Source organism: Balaenoptera borealis, assembly GCF_965194805.1.
Source record: "Balaenoptera borealis genome assembly, chromosome: 17".
NCBI classification, from domain to species: Eukaryota; Metazoa; Chordata; class Mammalia; order Artiodactyla; family Balaenopteridae; genus Balaenoptera; species Balaenoptera borealis.
Window position 1 is genome coordinate 56331322 of NC_138876.1, and position 20204 is coordinate 56351525.

Genomic DNA, 20204 nt, shown 5'->3' on the forward strand with positions numbered 1-20204 from the left:
AACTTACTTTGAATGTAAGAGAAACTTTATAAATTATTGTTAAGATTTTTTAAAAAATCAGACTCAGCTCTCTCATCCTGATTATGATCAATTATTTGAAGAATGTGAAGGAAAAGTAGGCTTTTACTCAAGAGCTTAAAAAGGAAACCAGGTAGGTTATGACCTTGGCCACTTAACACCTTGAAAAAGAAGTTGTTCTAAACATGCAGATATCCCAAATATACAAACATCTTTATGATTTAACTAATTTCAGACAATTTGTCTTTTGAAATGTACAAGCAGTTTTTTTTTTTCTTATTAGTGTATATTGTCGTAGATAATACATATAGGTATATTGAAATGATAGCTAGAGATTGGCATATACTAACTCAAGTTAGTGAAGTTTTTTGAACATCCTATGTAGGATGTTAGTTGTTTTGGGATGTTACAGGATGAATAACCTGTATCTGTAAAAGTCATTGTAACATAGTAGAAAGGAAGGAGAAGCCACAAAACTATGATATAAGGTAGAATTTAATGAGTCACAAGAAAAGTGATTAGTTTAGTTAGAAAGGTTAGAATACATTTCAAGGAGGAAGAATACATTTTGTTAAAGAATGGCTAAGACTTTGAGAACAAATAGGACTGGAGATTGGGTTACCAGGTAAAATACAGGCCTCTCAGTTAAAGGAGCATTTCAGAGAAACAATGAATATTATTTTAGAATAAGTATGACATATGTAATATATGGGACAAACCTATTATTTTTAAAAAATCATTTATCTGAAATTGAAATTTAACTGGTGTTTTGTATTTTATTTGCTAAATGTGGAAATCCTAGTAAGAGAGGATTCCAAATAAAGTAAACTGTATTATAAAATACAGGAGTTTGGTGAAGAGCAGGGATTGTTTGGGGAAAAGCATTCAATTCAGTTCAATAGAGAAGCCATGCTGATAGATGGGTAGCATCAGAAGAGCTAAGTTCATGTCCAGGTTCTAACACTTGATTAACTGAATAATATTAGACAAGTTGAGTAACATCTTAGTTTTGTTTCAGTTCTGTTTCTCCTTAATGCAAATATTAGTTACTACCCTCCTTTTCTCATATCTTTGTGAACGTCATGAGATGTGATGCATGACCGTATTTGGTGAGTTTTGGAAGCTGTATGAATTTTAGTTACCATCAGGACCATAGTACGGGGGCAAGAGTAGAATTTTATTTCTAAATGTAAAACAAGAGACCTTAAATAAAGTTTACACTTGGCATAGGCAGAAATGATATTTAAAATATTTGACAATTGGTATGACAAGGCACTGACCAATCTGAATAGATACCATAAAGAATCTGATTCTTTTCTCCTTTTTCACACTGGCCTGTCTTGTTATATACCTGACTTTCTGTGTGGTGTGCAAGTGCCAGAGATTGATTGCAGAAAGGGGGAAGAAGAAAAAGGAGGTTTACAACTTAACATCAAGACTGACAGTGCTTTAATTTTATCACCCCCGCAAATTCTACTAGTAATTTTAAAGCAATATTTATGTTTTCTTTTCCTAAACAAAAATATCACATATTTGTAACAGAAAATTCAGAAATATGGAGAAGCAAAAAGGATATATTTGATGAGAAATAGAAATAATTTTTGATAAAATTAGCAATCACTTAAAACTTTGGGGGAGAATTGATATCTTAACAACAATAACAGTATATATATAGATATACATATATACATATTATATTAAGTCTCTCGCAAATAAATGGAATAATAAATTTAAACAATCAATTGAAAAATGGGCAAAGGATATGAAAAAATTCAAGGTAGAAGTAAAAATGGCCAATAAATATTTTAAAAGTTGTTGAACCTCATTAAACATATATATATATAAATGCAAATTTAAAAAAACAACAGTTTATGTTAAATTCAGGAAATACTAAAGAAATAACAATATCTTTGCTGTTAAATATAAGTAAAAATGGGCAATTCCTTACCTTTGTGATAGTGCAACTTAATATATCATTTTTGGAGGATAACTTGAAGTAGCTACAAAAATTTTAAAAGTACAAAGTCAAATGATTGATAATATGTGATTCCATTTCACAGGGGGGAAAAATCTTGTATAGACACATTTATAAGGGTATTCTCTGTAATATTATTGGCAATAGTGAGAAAATTGGAGACAGCCTAAATGTCCATTATAGAGAAAAAACAAATTTAATTATAGAACATCCATATAATATCATGACATGAAGGTAATAAGGAGTGATGTAGATTTATATGTATTAATTGAATAAGTGATTATGAGCTATTTTACCTAAAAACAACTCTTTATTTATTAATACAGATGTATCAAGATATATACTGTATCATATATACATAATACGACATAAATATTATATGACAGATATATGTTGGCTTATTATTTTAAAAAACAAAACTTTTGTGTATGTATGTGTGTGTGTGCATTTATGTGAGATGAATGTGAGTGTTTATATATGTAAAGTGCCTTCTGGAGCTAGAAGATGAGGAAATAAGGCCTTAAAGTCATTAGGATAAAGACAAACAAATAGGTTTGAGAACAAATTAGAACACAATATTGAATATGCGACATCTTTTTGGATGGATGTGTGGATAGGGACAGAATGAGAAAGAGGATACGATCAAAGAAGACTGAAGATTCATGCTTTGGCTTTTATAGAAATAATATCTGAGGTTAAAGAGAAACTACTGAGTGTTGAAAAATAAATAGGTTTATATTAATGTGTGTGTGGCTCTAGAAAGAATAGTTGACACTAGAGCTTTGGACTGGAGATCTGTCTTTATAGAAAATGTAGTCTGGGAACTAAGAAGTTTGCAATAGAGAAGAAAAGAATATTAAATACAAAAGACCCAGGAATTTATGGGATTCTGGGATGCAAGAAAGTCGAAAGTCTGAAAACTAGAAAACTAATCTGATTTATCATCTCCTATGTTGCTTTCTCCTTACAGGTAAAATTATGATCTTACTAATAGGGTTCCCCTTATTAGAGTGCAGAATCTCTTTGAAGCTTAACAGTATATGTGGACTACCCTATTGCCAAGCACTCAATATTGCTTATAAAACTTTGAAAACACCGATTTAAACTTGGACATCATATCTCTCATTATTTTACTTCAATTGGTACACTCTCTCATAGTTTATATATGTATGTATTGACTACTTCATAATGAGTCGGTCCTTCAACAATGAAAATATAATTCATATATCATACTTATCTTGCATGGCTCAGTCAAGGTTTCAAATGTCTATAATTAAACTAAAAAGAAGAAAACACTATCTGTGGCAACTTCTTCAAATTACCATCAGACTTTAAAGATATCCTCCAACTACTCAAATGGCACAACTAAGCCATCACATTCCACACTATATTTCAATATTGTATATTGCATTAAGCCATACAAGAATAATGGTGATCTGAACAAAGGAACTATTTGCAATAAGTATAGAGTGGGAAACACAGGCATTTAAGAAGTAGTTATTAAGCATTTTGAAATAATTTTAGGTTAAATTCCAAGTCTCCATCATGGGTGCCTCATAGGGTCACTTATTAAAATAGGAAATATAAAAAAGGATAAGTTTCTGGGACATAGTTAGCTGGAGTTGCTTGCTGAAAAAACCAAAGAGAGATGTCCAGTAAACTGTTGGAGCTTGAGCATGCAGAGGACAATAAAATAAAATTCCAGATTTCAGAACTATCAGCTTCAGCCACCAGGGGAGGTGGTGGGATCAGAGTGAGAGTGTGTAAAATAAGAATAGAATGAAACATAATGTATTGGCAGTAGAAAAAGCCCTAATCTAATGTCAGAGACTGTGATGGAATATTCAGGACAAACTACTCAAATATTGTACGTAATATCTAATATTATTTATTTTGTACTTCTCCTGCTCTTTGATATTAAAAAGCTTTATGTGTTATTTTACCCTATGATAACTGCTATTGTCCTGAGTCTAGCCTTGTTTGTGCCTAACCAGTTGTTTAATAATTTTCTTTTTATACTTAGTAGCAATGATTTGCTAGGACTTCCAGCAGAAATTATTATTTCATGCATATAAGTGTGGTATTTCTTACTTTAACAAGAAACATTAGCATTAAATTTCTATAATGTCAACTCTTTTTATTGTGTACACATTTAAAATAAAGAACAAAATTTGGAAATTTAAAATTTAACATAAAAGATACTTGCCTGTGGTATCTTTATGTGTTAATAACAAACTCAACCACCCCAAGTAAGCTGCTCTATCATACTGATTAAAAAACTCTTGCTGTTCAACAAAGATATTATCTATAAAAACTGCTCTTTTGTAAACAGAGTAGCTTCACCAGTCCATCAAAGGAGATAATGTGTGTAGCAGTGCCTATCATAGTACTTCCTGAATAGAGGGGATTAAATTATATTTACCACTGGCATATAACTGTAATTTCACAAAATTCCAAATTCTACAGATTTTATAAATACCCCACAGACATGCAAAAAAATAAATAAAATTTTTTCACAGCGCTTACAACCCAGTAATGAAAACTGGTACCAGGATTGTTCTGTCACTGTTCCATATAATTTAATAGTTTTCCTATGAAGAGTAAATTTATGACTAGAAAATATGATTTAATGTTTTTCACTTTCAACAGGACATGTCATTTTTAGTCAAATTGAGTGTATAGAAACTTCATATATCTTGAAGTGTTATTTTGAAAATAACCAAAATTAGCCTTGTTAGCCAAAACTCCAGGCTGCAAAGGACTTCTTCCATAGAGAACTCAGCTTTAAAAACAATTCTTTTCCATGGGGCAGATTCTAAGGACTTCTCTACTCATTTTGATCAAAGCTACCACTCTTCAACCATTTTAAAATTAGGAATGGCTGTTTATTTGTCTAAATTATCTGTATTATGAATTTATCAAATGAATGAAAAATACCCGTCCCCCCCTTAAAAAGTACCCAGCCTATTGCACACACAAGTGAGGAGAATCTCTGCAACTAACAACTGCACGATTTATCTGGGGCTTTTTAAATTAAAAAGCTGAATTTGTTGTTAGTGTTGTACAGATACCCTTGACTTCAGAAAAGTCTAATAATAATGATAATTATGCTAATAGTCTAACTGTCACTGAGTTGGGACCTGCATAGCTTTGCCTATAACTCTACAATATCTTCAATGGTAGATCATATTAAGCTCATATTAAAGATGAACTAAGAATCAGACATGGAAGTGACATAAACCAAAATCACACAGTAATGATAGAGAAGAGAAGGGGAAGCTAGATTTTCTTTTCTCAAACCCAAATCCAGGTCAAAATAGTACAGAGATGGAGATTTTTTTTTCCTGTGTGCTTCTTAGCAGATACGATTATTGAATCAGTGGAACAAGTGGCTAATAGCTAAAGTATCTGAAAATTCTGAGTGATGTCCACGTGGACCACCCCTTGATGACATGTAAACTAATGCTTTACAAGTCTCTCAGAGAAAAAGTAAAAATACAGATTATTGAATATTCTGAATTGCAGAGTCCTAAATTTTTACTTTTCTAGTCGTATATCAGGAGTTTTTGGCAAACTGCATACTTTGTGCAAGTATTCTTATTAGCATGATTGCCACTGTGCTTTGCAGTAAATTCAAGTAAAAGGATGGGAAATTTAAAGACTACAAAATGAATTTTTTTCCACCAGCTGCTTGTGGCCAACTAGGAAGATTACAATTAGGAAGCATTACACTCTAGCTGGCCCTGCAAGAATACGAGCTCATAAAATCAAGGACTACAATGAATCAAACATTTGCATAATTTTAGGTGCCATACAAACAATTGAACTGCAGTGTCTTTGTTTGTGAATACAGAAGAGACACAGAATCCTGCCTAAAATGAGATGAGATGGTGGTGGGTTTATCAAAAGTGGAAACTCTGCCTCAAGGATTTGTATGTAACAAATCCTGAGGCTATTGCTGCAAAATGTTGAACATCTATTTCAACTGAGTTTGCCGCCACTCTTTTAATAAAACATGAATACTGTGTGCCCTTTTCATTAATTTTTTCCAAAAATGTGAGATAATGCAAGAGGATTAAGTGAAATGTAAAACCACCCAAAGTTTAATTAAAATGCTTCAAAAGAAAAACTTTATTAATGTTTAACTTCCCTCTTCTAGTAAAGGTTCCTAGCACATCAAAAAAATTTCAACCAATGATGAGAGAACACATTATTCTAAAACTCATGATTATTATATACTTGAAATAGAGCATTTTGCCATTTCACATAGCAGATGATGGTTTGGATCATAAAAATTTACAATAAAACCATATGTATAAATATATTTGCAAAATAATTAGCTGTTTTTCCTCCAAGTACTGGGGATAAAGTAGGACATTGTAAACCAAAAAAGGGATGCAGAAATAGGCTTAAGAGAGAGCATATTTCTACCTTAGTGGATCAAGCATATGAAAAGCCCCAATTTTCTGCCTGTCACTGTATTCATGCTCTTTCCCATGTGACTTTTAGGGTCTTTCACTATGTTCCTCACTTTTACATCACTACCACCACCACCGTGAATCTTGATTAGCCTTGTTGCTATCTTGGATTAGCTTAGCTAAGTAGGATGTTATCAGATGTGATGCTAGCAGATGTGATGCAAAAAAGACTCGGTAATGTATTTGTGTATTTCCACTTGCCTTTCTTTCCTTTGCCAGAGAATATGCCTGAGCTAGTTTGGTGGAGGATGAAAGATATGTGGAACAGAACCAAATTGTCCAAGTTTTCAGCCAAGGATTTCCTTTATAAACTCAGTTATGTGAATGAGACCAGACAAGGTCATTAGAGCTGCCTAGTTGACTCACCACTGATCACAGAAGCATTAGAGAGAGCAGCCAAGATCAGCCGAGCCCAGTCCAAATCAGTTGAACTTTGTAAGCTCAGGAGCCAAATACATGTTTATTATTTTATGTCACTGATGTTCTCTGTTACTCAACATTTTTGTGGCAATAGATAAATAATACACCTACCTAATGAATTAGAAGCAAAATATAACCCATCAGCAGGTATTTCCAAATGGAATCACATACCATTATATGTGAGGAAGAGACAGCACTTGTAACAGATAAGAATTAACTGAACTTCTAATTGAATAAACTGTCCTCTTTGTCCTTTCCCACCAAATCCACTTCTCTTTGAAATTATTTATGTTTTTCTGTGGGGAAAAATAAAGAAACAAGGAATAGCTTTATCAGCACTTATACACTATACTAGAATGATTTATTACTACATTACTCCTTCTGATGTGGGAGTGTGTGTATGTAGTGCATGTATGTAGTGCATGTATGCAGTCTGCTACCAGAAACACTCATACTTACTTCAAGTAAAACAGTTGCAGGAAAATGTCAAAGAAAAATTGCACCAGAGGAAAGGAAGGCTATATTCAAGACTATTTAAATAAGGGAGAGAGATTGAACTTAAATCTGCTAAAACAAAAAGCAGGGACGTTTTTAAGCACTGGGGTGAGCTAGTGGAGCAGTGCTGGAGGGCATTAGTGGGGGGGTTGGTCAGTGTGATTAGAGCATCTATGTTAGCTAACTGACATTGATCTTGATCAAAGTTAGATGGCTATCTTTTCAGGGAGACTGAGAGATAAGGGTGCTATTTTTCTTGGTGATTATATTTGAAAGGGATGACTCCCAGGTCCTTGAGAAAGACATTCTTGGGTTGTAAAACTGGAAAGAGGCTGGGAGAAAATTTATACCTCAAAGGGCAGAGAAAGAATTTACACTTTACAGGTTTTCTAAAGTAAATGCTCCAAGACAAGAGAGGTCCAGAGTCAGGCAGAAACCTGTCTAAATTTTAGTGAGGCTAAATCTGTGTTAAGCAAAAATTCTGTGTATTCATTGTAAACAGTTCTAAATTGGTTCTGATTTGGCTTGATACTGTAATCAAACTGACCTATAAAAAGTATAGAGTTTGTCAAAGTCTGAGACAGACCTTATTCTTCATTGTTTGATTATATATAGCTTCTAGCCTAAGTTTAGTCTAGATGTCTGCCATCGCCAAAAATATTGCTGACCTAAAAATATATGGAAATTAGAGTACACATTAAATGAAACACATTTATTCCTATTCTAAAATATAAGGGTCACATGATATAACTGAAAATGTTTCTCTGCTCCCAAATGGATTACCTTGAACAGCATTTTCACATATGTTACATTTTTGGTGCGGGGAGCAAAATTGCTGTAATGCATATAGAATTATCCACCGAATCATGTTTCTGATAGCAAAGAGGTAATAAAATTCAAAACAAAAAGAAAATCCTAAATGTTGCTGCTTCTTTGAGATTTAACACTTATATTTTAAATAAATGAAAAAAATTCAAAGCCAGAAACAAGAAATGATGATTCAAAAATATAATGCTTAACCCTAAAAATAAGTAATTAGCTTATTTGCAAGTGTAAAACAAAAGCTTTTAAAGGAAATTTCCTCTAAGCTGTAAGTTTGCTTTTAAAAATACAATTAAGGAAGCATTTTCAATGAGTCAAGGGTCAAACAGTGATTCTTTATGTGCATCCAAGCAGGAAGAATCACAAGGTACTTTGTCTGGTGTTTCTAGATCTATAGGTGGGACACACAAATGGACTGATTTGGGCATATAACAATGCCAGAACCTCTAAACAGACATTTAAAGAGATTTTGCACTTTCAAATAGAAGGGTCAGGAACTAAAGGTTAGGAAATTATCAGGGATTGTTTCAACTTTGTCCCAAGTGTATCTCCAAATTATTTACAGAGGATATGAATTGACTGTAGATGTCTAGGTAGAATGGACTCAACGATTATGATTATGATTTGAAAAATATTAATATTAATTGTATTTGGATTATGACATCTTATCAGGAAGGAATACAGACACCCAAATACACACACACACATATATATGCATATATATGTATGAGGAAACAAAGTAATTTCCTTCAAAACAGTAGAAAACACACAGGAATAAGATATTTGACCTTGCAAATATCTATGTATTATGCAGATCAATAAAAAAAAAACTTTGAGATTTGGGCAATATTATTTTATGTGTACTTATTGTTTTTTTACCTGAATCATGACTTAACTGGAAGCCATTCTATGTATTATTATTATATACCTGGGGTCATACACCATGCAAGCTAAATATGGCCTGTCATCCATTTTGGAACAGAGAGATAAAACTGGTTTTTATATTTTTAGATATTATTTTGAAGATATTTTAGATGTTAATTTACAAAAATTAAGAATATTTTGGTAGGTAAAATTATATAAGATTCAAATTTCGGTGTCCATTAATAAAGTTGTATTAGAATACATCCACATTAATTCATCTACGTATACTGTAAGAGTGCTTTTGTGCTAAAATGACAGAAATGACATGGGACAAGTATTGTAAGGCTCACAAAGTAGAAAATATTTACTAGCTGGCCCTTTACAGAAAAAGTGTGTTGACTCATGTTACACTTTATAATGCATGCAAATAATATAACAAAAACAAGCTTTTATTTTACTTCAAGTGATTATAAATGAATATTTGTGCTCTTCCACCTTGATCCTTTCAGAAACTATTATTATTATTCAGAAATAATGGGGGATGGGGAGGAAGCAGGTGGATAAAAAGTGGGTGGAAGTCAGTAATGATTCAAATCCCTTTTCCTCTTTAAAAAGGCATGAGAAAAAAAAAAAAAAGACATGAGAGTTTTCTAGAATAATTCATCTAAAAGAAGGGAAGAAAGGAGGGAGAGAAAGAGAAAGGGAAATGTCATGTGAGACTTGAATATTTGACTTTTAATATCTTCAAGTAATACAGTTTAAGGTTCCTGTGATTATGTCACTTGATAGCAAAGAATTTTAATGAATTCATTTTGAAAGTAAGTAATGCCAGCCTCTTAAAAATGTGTAATGTATTTTACAATATGGATGATTGGTCAATTAACTTGGTGGAGATGAAATTTCATACATGCACCCTTAAAATTTTCATGTGTTAAATTTCAAGCCTTAAAACTACATAGCTATATGTAATAACTTCAAAGATAGTTTTCTCCTCCTGTGAAAATCCTAGTGGCGGCATGCCTATTTAGTAAGGACAAACCACTAAACCTGGAAAAGGAAAATAATGTGAATAATCAATTTGTCAAAAACATGTAAATAAAAATGTTATTTCACTTATCTCATAGACTCAGAGCATATTTATTCACAATTTCTCTGGGCTAAAAAACCAAAAATGTTCAGCTATAGCTGCAGGTTTTTCTACCTTCAGTATAAAATCTCAGCTTTCACAGGTGTTAATGAAAGAGATGTAAGTGTATGGAAAAGAGAATAGGCACTGAATTATTTATAAAGGTGAATAATAAAGAAGTGTAAAGAACTGGGTGTCTTGGAAGATGGTGATAAAATATGGATCATTTTCGTTATCACTTCTGATCAGTGCTTTGATTAATAGGCATCTGTAATCATCATATTAAACCAGTTCCCTTACCAGAATGCATCTATAAATCTGTAGTCAGAATGGCTAATTTGTTTTACTCCATATAAATAGCTTTTATTACATTATATTTAAAATTTGGAAACAAGCATACATGGCAAAGTAAAACAGATATATAGAATATCTCATAAGGCAAGAAGAAAAATATACATTGCTAAAATTGTCAACTTTTATATTATCTACAATCTTGTGAATACTTAAACATTCTCAACTCATCCTTATTTAACAAGGTAATGTGACAGAAAAAAAGCCACGGGTTAGGGATCCTCAGGCAACTGTAGATCAGTGCATATGGTACATCATTACCAGCCTGATTTTAAAGGAGTTTTAGAGCTTTAAATTCCAAATCACAGTTGTTGCCGATATGCATTTTACTGTTATTGCCTTCCCTTTACCAAATAAAGGTTATTGCTGATTTTAGTGTATTTTGAAGTTTCAATGTAATGTCTGTATTTAACTTTGACGTTCTCTCTTTGCATTATCTTCATTTATTCCCACGTCCAATTTGTGTGGGTCATTGTTAAACATTTAAATTGAACAATTCTTTTTCTTTTTTGGAAATTCACGTTCTTTTATTTATTTATTTATGACTGTGTTGAGTCTTCGTTTCTGTGCGAGGGCTTTCTCTAGTTGCGGCAAGTGGGGACCACTCTTCATCGCGGTGCGCGGGCCTCTCACCATCGCGGCCTCTCTTGTTGCGGAGCACAGGCTCCAGACGCGCAGGCTCAGTAATTGTGGCTCACGGGCCCAGTTGCTCCGTGGCATGTGGGATCTTCCCAGACCAGGGCTCGAACCCGTGTCCCCTGCATTGGCAGGCAGATTCTCAACCACTGCGCCACCAGGGAAGCCAGAACAATTCTTAAAATCATTTTAATGGTTTATTCGCTTAGTCTCATGTTGCACTGTCCAACCTGCTGCCTTTTTTTGAAATTAGCCAGATGATCCTTTCATGCAACCAAATATAAGAATTCTAAAATTTTATTACAATCTTTATTGCAGACTTTGTTTTAGTTCATGTGAAGTAATTTAAGGAATAAAAATATTGAAAGAACATGTTTTGATTCCCAAGTCTGCCAATTTTTACAAATCATAATAATTTCTACCTTTCTAAAACCCTTATGAAGTATACCTTTAGAATCATCTATTTAATACAAAATTAAAAACTATTATATATGTTTTCTAAATTACATATATCTATGAAGCTTCCACAATGACACTCCAATTTACTTAAGGACCAGGAGTATGTATCATAACACTTTTATTTTTCTCACAGCAAATGACACAATACTTGTCACATAATATTTTCCCAAGGTATTTCTACTATAGATGGGAAATGATCAAAGGAAGGGGTAAAGCTCCACTCTGACCTTGCTATTTGAAATAGTGAGACCCCTGGAATGTAAGAAGAGCTGGTTCCTGAATAGCTCCTCACTAAGAAAAATGAAGGGTGGAGATGCCGACCATTGTCTGAGTAAGGGTATCAATGAGAAAAATACCTCCCTTTGGATAATCTGCTTGACTCAACTTTGAAATAAGCATAACGTCGTCAATTAATGGGTTGCAGTGGGCTGTAGAGTGTGTGATTTTTGTGTTAGTGGGGAAAGAGGGAGTGCCACAAAGGAACCAGAATGACTTGAGATGAAATATGGCTACTGTTGTCAACAACAAAGCTATATCTTCAGTACTGTGTATTTTCTGTCACCTCATTTTTGACAGCATATATAAGGGATGAAGAAACTCTCCAAAGATTTGTGTTTATTTGTAAGGAATTTGACACAGTTAAGTTATAAAATCAATGTATAATTAGGACAGTATTAAACATTCTACAGAATGAATAATTGTGCATTCTGGAGCTAATTAAAACTTGTATATTATTGAAGACATTTCAACATCAGCAACATCAATAATACTTCATGAACTGTTATCTTGTGCAGGACATAATCATAGGTACTATGACTTCAAAGTGACATAAACATATATTTGCTATAGAAGATAGCATATCAGTTGTCTATCCTCCAGTCATTCCCTCTTCTTCCTTTTTGGTAGAAACCTGCCTTTTAAAGGTATCCCCCACTCCTTCCTTTCATCCCAACTCCCCTTTTGACCATGAACCCCACCCAGCCTTAGGGAAAGCTAACATCACTTTCGGACCCATGGGTTCAGTAATGAGTATGCAAACTACTTCAGGCCAATAATATATGATAAATATATTGTGCGCCTCTGGGAAAAAATTCTACACTCTAAAAAGAAAGACAAAGAAAACAATGTGTCTCTTCTTTTTTTTTTTTGCTGTTATGGTATGTGAATGTGACCATTGCAGTAGCAGAGACCTTTTTGCTATAGTTTTAAAGTGAAGCTGTCTGGTGAAAGATGGAGCAGAGGAATTGAAAAAAACTGAGGTTCTCATTGAGTACCTGCATCAACTGATCTTTAGACCACTTACCATTTACTACATACACATTTCTGGACTTCCTGTAATGTACAAAATACATTTTCTTATTAATTAAACCAGTCTGAATGAGGCATTTCAGTTATTTTGCAGCTGAAACACATTTTAACTGATGCCCCAGGAGCTTTAGTAGCCCTTGAGAATTTGTTAGAGATACAGGTCAAATAATAAAATAGTAATAATTGTCACTGAAGGCTTTCGATTTGCCAGGCCCACTTCCAAATATTTTAAGTGTGTTATCTCAATAATCCTCCCACCAACACACAAAATCTGAGGTAGGTGTTATTGTTGTTAGCCACATTTTATAAACAGAGAAACTAGGATTTATACTCCAAGATAGTGACAGAAACAGGATTTGAACTCAGGCATTTGACCCTCAGGGATTGAATTATGGTGGTTCTCTAGAAGGTTATGTATTCTAAGAAAAGACCCAAAGGCTCATTGAGGCCTATAAAATATTTCAGATATAGAATTTGCAAATCTAAAAATGGTAAAGAATTAAAGAGTAGGTAGAATTTGTGTTGAGTCACAAAGAGAACGGGAGGTCAAAACAACCAGTTTATAGAGAGAAAGGTATTGCTATTTCAGGCCCAGGTGAAGGTGTGAAAACAAAGGTGGAAGTGAGCTTGTCACTCTTTTTTGAGGAAGGGTGGGTTGTGGTGGTCAGATTCTTGATAGGATTAGAGATAAAGAAGGTTGGAGGAAGGGTAGATACTATGATAGAGGTTAATGCCTTCCCTCCCCTTAAGATATCTACATGATAATCCCTGAAACCTGTGAATGTTACCTTACATGCAAATGGGACTTTACAGATGTTATTAAGATTAGAAATCTTGAAATCAGAGATTTATCCTGATTTCACATGAGCCCTTGAAATCAGAGAAATTTCTCCTGCTGGAAGAGAGGAGAGATGAGGCAGTAAAGAGGTCAAAGACTTGAAGTGTGAGAAAGACTCAATCTGCCATTGCTCCCTTTGAGGATGGAGAAAGAGCCAAGGAATGCCGATGGCCTCACTAAAGTGAGAAAGGCCCCCTTGCTGACAGGCAGAAAGGAAAAAGGACCTGAATTCTTTGAACTGAATTCTGCACATAACCTGAATGAGTTTAGAAAAGGATTCATCTCCAGAGCCTCCAGAAAGGAACACAGACATGCCAACATCCTGAATTTGGCCTTGTGTAACCTAGAGCAGAGAATTGGCTGAGCCACATTTATTCCAGGACTCTGAACTACACCTCTAGGAGATAATAAATGGGTGTTGTGTTGTTCTTAGCCACTAAATTTGTGGTAATTTTTTACAGGCAACAATGGAAAACTATTCGAGGTACCAAATAAGTATAGGAGATGGAGACAAAGCAAAGATAACAGAAACATAAGCTAGTGTCTTCTGTGTGGTGTTCTACAGAAAACTAATTCTTTGAAGTAAAACGCTGGATTAAGCAAAGTTGAAGTATTTAATTATTTGACTTCTTACATTTTAAATTTGGAAATGAAATACCAAGGTGAACATCCAAGACAAAGAATATGTGGTGCTTCTCAAACTTATTTAGGTTTAAGTTACCTAAGATTCATCATAAGCAGCTGATATAATCCATCCTAATTCCAAATACATTCAATTAAATACTCATTTTAAATTAAACTATGTTTTGCCTTTTAATTCATTTTTATGATTTTTAAATTCGTTTTTCAGGTTATCTGTTATTTCTTTTTCAGATCTGAGTTTTTCTTTGTTCTCATCTTTTATTTTCTCCTCTTTTCATTTTATTTATTATTTTATAAAATTCTTTTGTTATTACCATTTTTTAAAGAAGGTAAAATGTTTCTTGCCGTTTACAAACATGTAAAACACTGCAGTTATCACAGGGCAATATTCTGCAATTTTTAGGTGGATATGGATTAAGTATTTCAGGCTTACAAAATTGTATGGCAATAACACAGCCCTAGGGTGTGAGATTTAATAGGATTGCTCAAGAGTTCCTGGTGAAAAATAATTAGAGCTTTAGTCACACTGAAATAAGAGCGAGTACTTCCTTCTGGCTGAGCTTTCAGCATATATATATATATATATATATATATGCTAGGGAAAATTTCTAAATGAATTATTGGATAAGACTGAGGAAGAGTCTCAACAGAGAATTGCCAGAGAATGAATAAAATGATGTCATGTATGAATGGAGAGAGGAAGCAATACAAATTTATTGGGGCAGCATACCAAAGATCAATAGCAACATAATTTTTATCTGTCAATGTGAGAAATAATTTCAAGTATTAAAAGACTTCATAAGACATTAGGTTAATATTACCAATCAGAAAATTTTATGTATATAAGCTAAATAATCTTGAATTTATATATATTTTAAATTTCTAATTAAAACAATAGAAAAAAAAAGAACTTTTAACACAATTTCCATGAAATACATATTCTAAAAGTGTGATCTGTTCTAAATCAACCATTTTTCTTATTTTATGTCCTGTATGTTTTATCACATTGATGTGATACACTAATTCATATGTTGAAAATTAAGAACCATTTTTCTTTGTTTCTTCTTTCTTCTCTGTTTAGTTTGTTTGTTTTTCCATAAGCTCCTTTATGTATGCTTAATATAAAATTTTTGCTGCTGATACGAATAAGAAATGTTAAGCAATGAAATTCAACATTGATGCTGAATATAGTCCAGATCATATAAGACTTGTAGTATGCCTTAATTTTGTCTTTACATTTTCAAAATGCTTACCCCTAGGTTTTATTATCAATATTTCTATAGTGTATTGACCAATAGATAAAACTTTTATAAACATGGCACCTCTTACATACAAAACACAAGTTGTATAATTAACATAATAGGTTAAATCATTTTGTTTTACATCATAGATATAAAATTCAGCTCAGATTAAAGTTGATTATTTAATATTAGCGTATATAAAATATAAATTTAGACATAATTTTTATACAGTTTTTTGCCAAGAATAATTTGAAGATTGCAAACTCATTACTTCTCTAGATATGAGTATTAATAGTACTGATACACTTTGCAGTACCGACAGAGAAATATATAGTGTTAATATTCAGGTCTTTCCTCACAACAGACTATATCGATGCACTTTTATTTAACATGGTTTGGTTGTTGTAAGTGCCAAAGTCATTTGGTAAAATTTAAATACTAGATATTTGCAAATAGACATGATAGTCTACTTTGTTAGTCCATATTTAAATATCTTCAGTTATTGTGATGTGCTCCCTTACTCTAGCCCTTTTTTTTTTTTTATAAAATGTGTCATTTACAATTATATCTTTTCTCTCTCTGTCTGTCCTAATTACCTTCCTTTTCATGAACCTAAACCCCACAATACATAATACACTCTGCCCTGCAACAAGGGACTTCAAAGATGCAGTTGTTTGTAACACGGTCTCAAATTTAAGTGGAAATAGTGTTTCCTACCAGCCGATTCTCCCTCCATTGTGAGGAGAATCAAGGCTGCAAACTGATGGGATTTGGTGGATAATGAGACACAGAGAGGGTACAACATATGCTGAAGCTCTGTAAAAAAACTTGCTTATATACAATGGGTTAGGGATCATGGAAGTTTACAGTATCTTACACGTTTGGTAAAATAGAACCTTGATTAGGAAAGTCCCTTTTAACACCAAATTAGAAGCAAATTGATTTTACTTACTACTTCTTTACTGGCTATTCTGAGGTACAAAATAAGGAAAGATAGAAGTGTTCATGTAATAATGGGTGCTGAGTCAACAAAAATAACTGGTCCAGAAAGAGATGTCAACATTTGGAGAAGTAAGCAATTAGACTTAAATTGAATGACAACCAGTCTGGGATGTTTCAGAGATCAAAGCTAGCCTTGATAATTCAAAATAATGCAAAGAGAAAACCATTGTAAAAAAGTAAAATAGAATGAGTAGAAAAATAATCTAAAGTTTCTGCTTAAATTTTAATTATCCTCATATTTACTATATCATTTCTATGAATTATATTTTAAATATTCATATGTTTAAAAAACAGAGTTTTTCTGTGTAGAAAAAGCAAAATGGTCTCTATTAAATTGCATCATTGTTTTTTTTCTGCAGTCTCTAAAATGATGTAGAATTATAATGTTTTACAGTTTTGGAGTTAAAATTTGTGAGCTGTGGAGATACACCTGAGCTGCAGTCAGAATCCTGGATTCAGTAGGTTATTGGGTGGCTCTTCTCCATTTGCTCTCTAGATGCATCGTGTGCCCTCTTCTACAGTGAGCTGTGCTTTGGGTACTTACCTCCTTGGATTGTAATATCTGAATATCTTTTGCCCTGTTTACAGTAACTCAGGTAACAGAAGGCATAGCCAGGGAAAAGTATGTTGAGTCTTTTAACTTTGTTTTCATCTCTCTAATCTCTTTGGAATTCTAACCCAATGTGCCTTCTGTTTCCTTCTGGAAGTATGACTGACATAGATGAGGAAACTGCTGGCTGATAGGAATGTATCAAGTGAGATGGAAAGATATACCAAGTTCTTGGATTGGAAGTATCAATATTGTCAAAGTGACTATACTACCCAAGGGTAGCTACAGATTCAATGCAATCCCTATCAAATTACCAATGGCATTTTTGACAAAACTAGAACAAAAAGTTTTAAAATTTTTATAGAGACAAAAAAGACCCCGAATAGCCAAAGCAATTTGAGAAAGAAAAACAGAGCTGGAGGAATCAGGCTCCTGGACTTCAGATTATACTACAAAGCTACAGCCAACAAAACAGTATGGTAGTGGCACAAAAACAGAAATATAGATCAATGGAACAGGATAGAAAGTCCAGAGATAAATCCACCCACCTATGGTCACCTCATCTATGACAAAGAAGGCAAGAATATACAACAAAGAAAACACAGTCTCTTCAATAACTGGTGCTGGGAAAACTGGACAGCTACATGTTAACAAATAAAATTAGAACACTCCCTAACACCATACACAAAAATAAACTCAAAATGGATTAAAGACCTAAATGGAAGGCCAGATACTCTAAAACTCTCAGAGGAAAATATAGGCAGAACACTCTTTGACATAAATCGCAGCAATATCTTTTTCAATCTGTCTCCTAGAGTAATGGAAATAAAGCCAAAAATAAGCAAATGGGACCTAATGAAACTTAAAAGCTTTTGCACAGCAAAGAAAATGATAAACAAAACAAAAAGATGACCCACAGAAAGGGTGAAAATACTTGCAAACGATACAACCGACAAGGGATTAGTCTCCAAAATTTACAAACAGCTCATGTGGCTCAATATCAAAAAAACAAAGAGCCCAATCAAAAAATGGGCAGAAGACCTACTTAGACATTTCTCCAAAGAAGACATACAGATGGCCAGCAAACACGTGAAAAGATGCTCGGCATTGCTTTTAGAGAATTGCAAATCAAAACTACAATAAGACATCACCTCACACCAGTCAGAATGGCCATCATCAAAAAGTCTACAAACACTAAATGCAAGAGAGGGTGTGGAGAAAAGGGAACCCTCCTACACTGTTGGTGGGAAGGTAAATTGGTATAGCTACTATGGAGAACAGTATGGAGGTTCATTAAGAAATGAAAAATAGAGCTACCATATGATCCAGCAATCCCACTCCTGGGCATATATCCAGAGAAAAACATGGTTTGAAAGCATACCTGCACCCCAATGTTCACTGCAGGGCTGTTTACAATAGCCAAGACATGGAAGCAACCTAAATGTCTATCAATGGATGAATGGATAATGAAGTTGTGGTACATATATACAAGGGAATATTACTCAGCTATGAAAAAGGATGAAATAATTCCATTTGTAGCATCATGGATGGACCTGGAGATTATCATACTAAGTGAAGTAAGTCAGACAGGGAAAGAAAAATATCATACGAGATCACTTATTTGTGAAATCTAAAAAAAAAAAAATGATACAAATGAACTTATTTACAAAACAGAAACAGACTCAGAGGCTTAGAGAACAAACTTATAATTACCAGGGAGAAATGGTGGAGGAGGAGGGAAAGATTGGGAGTTTGGGATTGACATGTACACATTGCTCTATTTAAAATAGATAACCAACAAGGACCTACTGTATAGCACAGGGAATTCTGCTCAATATTCTGCAATAGCCTAATGGAAAAAGAATTTGAAAAAGAATAGATACATGTATATGTATAACTGGATCACTTTGCTGTACACCTGAAACTAGCACAATATTGTTAACCAACTATATTCCAATATAAAATTAAATTTTAAAAAATAAAAAAATAAAAAAGTAAATATAGTACAACATAAAATATATGATAGTAATCTATATCTATATCTATATCTATACACAAACATACATATATAGGGCTTTGTCTGATGGTTGTCAAGTAGCCATTTCCCATATTGAATTATGTCCATTTTAAGATATCTATATGTACTATACTATGTATTGTATAGTATTTATACATATATCACTATGATATATAGTATATATTATAATGTGTACAGATGTTATTAATGTATATAATCATCTTTTAGTTATTAATAAAATATAGTTTGAGAAAAAAAGACCTAAAGTCCATACATTTTATTTAATTTTTATGTGCATATGTGCATAACTCTTTTTCATTCTAAAACAATGTTTCATCATTTTTCACTTTTTATTTTTTGCCCATTGAACTTTTACAGAAGAAGCCAGCTTATTTAGACTATAGCATATTCTACATACTGGGTTTGGTTGATTGTTCCTTGTATTATCCTTTAACTTGGTCCTTTATCATAGCTGATAGCTCCTATAAACAGAGAGAGACCCAGAGGCTTGTTAGATTTAGGCTGACTTCTTTAGACTGATTTGCTCTCTGCAGAGGATTGAACTTCAATCTTCTGCCCGGGTGGGTAGGTCCCATCGTCCACCTGCATGATGTGGGTGAGAAGATATTCAGGGTGACCTACCTGCTTCTAACAGACTTTCACCAGCCCTCTTAATGTTATTGCAGCTTTCATTCCCCTCCCCAGGAGCCCTATTGCCACCTACTTCTAGGCTTGTTATAAGTTCTGCAGAATGAATTTATCTTCCACTTTCCCTTTATCAGTAGCTTTAGAAACAGGTTTTCTTTTTTTTGTGGATTTTATTTTATTTATTTTTTTGCTAAATTACTTCCCCCTTATTCTTCTGCTTTCAGATTCTAAACTTTTGTTCTATTGTCTCTTTATTGTTATATTTGACCTGATGGGTTTATGTCTTTAAGAAATACCTTTAAATCTGGGATTTG